Below are 6,123 nucleotides of genomic sequence, written 5' to 3'. Positions count from 1 at the left end.
AGAATTGAGACTCGGTTGCTATAGTTAAGGACACCCTTTATGGCAATGCAGCGGAAGGTATGAGCGCGAGCCGCCAGCCTCCACAAGCGTGCTCTGCGCATGCGGTCATGAGCCAGAAATGCAGGCTGGTGAACTGGCAGTGCGCTTGTACCTTCCACTGTACTATCATAAAGAGCAGTTCTGAACATAGAAAGCACTTGCAACTCACTTCATTTATTGACGAAAATAATCGGTGATCACTTTTTGCTTTTTTTTCTTTGAAAGCAATGTTCATCACTTTGCTTTCCAAAGTGCAAAAGTAATGCAGAGCATCATCTTCGCCCTCCTTCAAACTAAAATATAGGCGCGCGACACCGATCGCCTCGATCACTTGCGAAGCAGAGGGTCGCACTGGCGCCTCTTCTTCCTTTTCATCATCGACGGCAGGTTCTTCACCTGTTACCTGCACGATGATGTCCTCATTGCTCAAAGCACCACACACCACTGCACTGCTGTCTGCTTCGATGTAGTCGTCGAAGCTTACGTCTTCTAGCGTATCAAGCAAACCTGGGGGGATGACTTCCTGCTGACTGAGCTCATAAGCTGCTTCCGTGCTTGGGCCCTCATCAGCCACACTGAAGCCACAGTGCCGGAAACAGAAACTGTTGCTGCTGTGGCCTGATCCCAGGCATGCACCAACATATGCAAGGCTGTGAGCAGCGTCACAGTGTAATCCTTCATGCCCGTGCACAGAGCCATGCATTCCAACATGTGGCGCTTGAAGAATGACTTTACATTCTTAATGATGCCCTAGTTCATCAGTTGCAGGGCTGCAGTTGTGTTCAGAGAAAGACGAGCTTTATAGCCTTGAGGTCCACATCAACCGTATGCGCAGAACAGTTGCCCACAATCAAAAGAACCATTCTTCCGCTCATTTCAAACTTACGGTCGAGCTTGATCAGCCACTGCCTGAATATTTCTCTCGTCATCCACGCTTTGCGATTAGCGGTGTATTCCACTGGCAGTGTGCGGATATTCTTGAAGCAGCGAGGCTTCAGAGCCTTTCCTATGACAAGAAGGGAAAGTTTCTCTGTCCCGGTCATATTTGCTGCGACCAAGACGGTTACACGCTCCTTACTACGCCTCCCGCCTGCACAGCTGCCTCCCTAATAAGTCATCGTCTTGCCTGGTAGCAGCCTGTAAAATACTGCGGTTTTGTTCGTGTTGAAAATATCATTTGGCGAAAAGGCTTCGAGGTACTCCTGCAAAGCACCCATTTGCCATGTCGTGCACGTCTCACTGTTCACATCTTTGCTTTCGCCTGACAAAGTGCGAAACACGATGTTATGCCTGTCCCGAAAAGGATGACGCCAACCTTCTGAAGCATTGAAATCTTCGATGTGAAGGCGAAGTACGAAGTCTGCCGCTTTCGCCATGACCATCGGGCCATTCAGTGGAATGTCATGGCTTCTCATTTACTTGATCCAGCTGACCATCGCGTGCTCTAATTCCAGGTGCTTCGTGGGCCTAAGTCTCTTGCGACTGCTGGCAAAAACTTCATTTTTGTACACATCCTCAATCGCTCTCTTATTTTTTATGTAAGTTGGGAGCGTGCTTTTAGGGATGCAATGCTTCTTAGCAATTTCCAATTTGCTTGCCTTCCCGGCATATACTTCACGAAGGATTTCCACCTTTTCCTTCAGCATTTTTGCGCTGTATCCTTTGCCGCGACAGCACATTGCGAATCACAACAAAAATTAGGTACAACGGTCGAGCCAACCTAGCGACACGGCACAAAGAGCAACATATCTCGCGGCGCTCTACACGTGAAAGAACAGCCGCGATGCCTCGCTGACCTCAGCCCGCTCATCCGGGCACTACGCTGATGGTGATGACAGTGAGTGCACTGGATTGGATCGGAGCGTTCACACCACTTATTATTACACCAAGGAAGCTTGTAGTGCAGTCTGAAATACCACCGCCGTGGCGGCACGCAGTTCGAATTCTCGATGGAGGTGCCGATGTGCACGTGAAATAATGAGTTGATTACCCATAGACGCCTATGCAGCTTGGCCAGACCGTAACGGTCAGTTCGAATTATTGAAAAGTTCGAATTAACGAAGTGCAAATTAACAAGCTTTCACTGCAGTACACATGTGTTTGCCAGGCAAGGTTACTAGAGATACGCACACCAAGGCATTTGTAAAAGGTAATGTGTTTGTGGATAGTAAGTCACAGTGTGGTTAATTTAATGCATGATGGGAAACCCTCATAGGCTTGCATTTAGCGACATTAAGCATTATTAGTCAATTATTACACCATGAACAAATCTTAAGGCTGGACTGCAAGGTGATGAGGTCTGCAGGACTTGTTATTCTGCAATAAATAATGCGATCATCGGAAAAAAGTTTTATGAAAGATAAGCTATTAGGGAAGTTGTTAATCTGTAAGAAAGAGCAACTGTCCTAGCAGTGATCCTTGTGGAAGGCAAGAGGTCAGATTACAAAAATGTGAGCTATGGCCGTTAACAGTTACAAATTATGTGCAGTTAGATAAGAAGCGTTCAATCCACTACAAACCACATTTACCATCCATTTTTATATTCTGAACTTCGCTCCTGCCTTCCTAACAATCATGAAGGATGTATTACCAGTTTTCTTTTAATGAGGTGTACAATGGCACCATGAGTGCTATGTGGTGGGCCATCTTGATGGCACACTGTCGGTGGCTCTCAAAAAGACATGCGTTCTCTCCCAGGCCATTTTTCACTGCCTCCAGGACAGCCTGTAACAAGAAATACCACGAACTGAAAGTAGAACTGTTAACAATACATGCAGATCACAGCCTAAAACGAGAACCAGCAGGTGAAGCTGACCTCTTAAGAATTTAAAACCTCATTACTCATGGTTCTCTTCAGTTAAACCAAGTCTGGAAATTTCGGTTGTCCACCGAGCTTCCAGTGCATTTTGTGATTGTTTGAATAGAGCTTTCAGTTCGTTTCAATGTTTTTCTCCTGTTACTGCATAGCTATAATAGGAATACTACTTGATGAAATGGGAGACTGGTAGGGTAGCATATGCGCTGCTGGCATGAGACCAGTGGACCGACAGTGGAACACCGGCATTGAGTATCCCCTCAAAAATGGAAGAATACACAAGCGTCATATTTCTAAACAAAGAAGGTACTGCAATCGGCAGTGACATTAGGTGTAGGCAAAAGCGCAGCGCACCTACTCTGCGCCAAGCGACGCTGCCTTCGAAATCAGTTCACACGTGCGAATATTCTAAAGTGTAAGCTTCGCTTGTGCGTAGAAATAGTTTGGGTTATGCCTGGAGAGTACTTCAGCACTTTACTAGCCGGTTACTGCTGGAATTACCTGGCGAATAACGCTGCATTGGCTTCCTTTGCCATGGCCTCAACAGCACGTGGCTGCGGTATGTAGGCGACTGCAGTGAGTGATTAAAACAAAAACGAAAAAGTGCAATGTACCAGAAAGACCAATAGTCAACACTGCTCAACTCCCGGGCCTATTCCCAGCGCATGCGAGGAGGACAATATGACTGGCTGGAAGTGTGTTTTTCATATGGCGACTCTTCTGACTGACTTTCTGCTGCTTCAAGCACTTTCACTCTGAGAAACAGTATTATCGGCAACTATATATAGTGAACTAGAAATTGCATTTCTAGCTATCTTTACCGGCAACTTAAGTCATAAATTTAACATTTAATAAAAACTCAATCTTTTAGTTCTTTGTAACATGTTTGCCTACAGTGCGCTTTCAACTTGTTTTTTCCTGCTCGATAAAAAAGGCGTTTGACGTCTGTCTCATCTTAGACGTAGCCAAGGTCATTCACAGGTTAATTTGCACGAAGGCCCCTAAGAATGCTCTCATTTTGTTCTCTTTGTTCTCTAGGAGAGACGCATGAGTGCAGATGCAAATTAACGTTCTCCATGAATTTGCACGATCTACTGAGGTTTGTAATAAAGCTGGAGATTTTTTATTCGAATGTGCGTCATTTTATTATGCTTATTTTACACCTCTCATAGCCAATTCCACTTTGAGACATTAAACTCCATGTACCATATATACTTAAATATTCTGCTGAATCAGAACTAGGTTGTACATGAATATTTAATTCGTTCGTCAGAATCTTAATAACCTCCAAAAAGAAAATTTAAGAATATGAGAAATAACGCTACGGAACTGCCTGGATCATAACGATGTTACTATAGAACCGGTGATGAAAAGTGACTCGTTGAAACTCGCTACTTTACAAGTCTGTGGGCCTGTTATTTCGGCAATATCGAGCTGGAGTGACCGATCAAGGTAATTGCAGTTACCTTCGCAGTAGCTTTTGTATCCTTTTTTGTGCGAACATATGCACGAGCAATACTACAGGTGAATGGAACTCACAGTGCAGCTTCCCTGCAGAATCATACGCACATGGAATATGCATCTAAACTTCTTATGACTTGGTGGTATATCAAAACAGGCACGAGCTACAGGCATTTGTTTTTCCGCTATTCATCGTGCCGCTGAAAAGAATCACGACAATCACAACTCATCTAGTTGCAGTGCAGAAATGCAACGAACATTAGTCGCGAAGGCAATTCATCACCGAAGAGGCTACTTGTCATGCTCAACGCCGCTGCCCTTCGCTCTCATCTTTATCTGACCGCAAGAAACATGTTAAAGGGGCCCAAAACAGCCTTAGCGATACAGTTTCCCTATGCCTAGTATGTGAAAGAATGTCGATGTAAGATAACCTTCCTGCAAAAAATTCTTAAATGCGGCATTTGGAAGCAGAGTTATTTGCAATCAAATTTTGAATATCTGCGCCTCGCGGCTTTCCTCCTCTTTTCAACTTTTTAGCGCGCGCAAAGGCTGGCCCTCCTCCAAGGCCTCGCCCACTGACTCGTCACAACTGACGCATCTGTGCTCTTACTTTTTTTTGCTTAGCGCCGCACGCCGCAACTTCCACTTTGTCGCGCTTGCTTGCCGATGCGCCGCCGGGAGCCTCTTGTCGTCTGCTTCATCGTCATCGCCCTTCGGCACAACTCACAAGTTTTGTTGCCACGCTATACATCCCTGGCGTTGACCTCACCTTCGATTTTGTATTACGTCGTGTGTGCGACGGGTGCAGGGCAGTTCTGGGCTAGACTGGCCACCCTCTTGAGTTCGCGAAGGCAGTTATCGAAGCGCTGAATTGTTGTTGTTGACGGGACATGGGCGGGAGGTTGTTACAGTGTGCAGTCCCTGGCTGCGAAGGTATTGCTAGTGACGGCAGGAAAAACATTCTGCATCAAGTGCTTCAAAACGCCAACCTCCGGAAACAGTGGCTACAGCTCATTGGATAGCCAGCATCGGTGAAGAAAGCGTTTATCTACGTTTGCTTTACCCGGATCTGTTGTTCGCTATTTGGGGATCCGAACAAGACTGAGTCTGCGTGAAGGAGCGGTAAAAACGCGGTTTCTTTCAACCCTGCCGGTAAGTGTAAAATGAAAAGGTTGTGATAATATTAGCTTTAGACGCGTTATCACAGTACAGTGTGGATGGTTTTTTTTTTTTTTTAACTCAGGCAATCTTGCGGCATTGTGGCATGCATATAGCAAGATTTGTCATGATCACTGTGAACTACACAGCTGCTCAAAATAAACGAGTGGCGAGCTTACGATGGGATGTTATTATTTTTTAATGTTATGCTAGTCGACCCCACACACCAATGCACCCATATAAGCCATATACTATCATCGTCGGGGTTCAGCAGCGGATTCTTCAACGGCGTGTACTTAAGGGGGTCGAGTCCCATCTCGGTATTCATTCGCCGTAGTCGCTTTTCGAGCTCGGGGTCCATAATATCCGTACCGCAGCAAGGGCATGAGATGTTAGCAAAAGACTAGAAATTCAGAATCGAGATCGCTGAGAGCGGTCTTCCGGGCGTTGCGGAGGGAAACTGTCTCGTGCACCTTGCCCGAACCTTGAAGCCTTCGTGTTTAGGCTCCTCTTGCTTTTGACTATATGATGCCCTTTCGTGAAAGATAACGATCGATTGTAACGGAAAAAAATGGAAGGGGATGAGGAGAAGGGGACTGCGTAGTTGTGCGCTGTGGTGTAGTTTGTCAGCCGAGGTTCGGCGTCAGCTG

The sequence above is a fragment of the Amblyomma maculatum genome, chromosome 7, assembly GCF_055883805.1.
Source record: "Amblyomma maculatum isolate TAMU_Amacu chromosome 7, ASM5588380v1, whole genome shotgun sequence".
Lineage (NCBI taxonomy): Eukaryota > Metazoa > Arthropoda > Arachnida > Ixodida > Ixodidae > Amblyomma > Amblyomma maculatum.
This window is presented reverse-complemented; position numbering follows the sequence as displayed.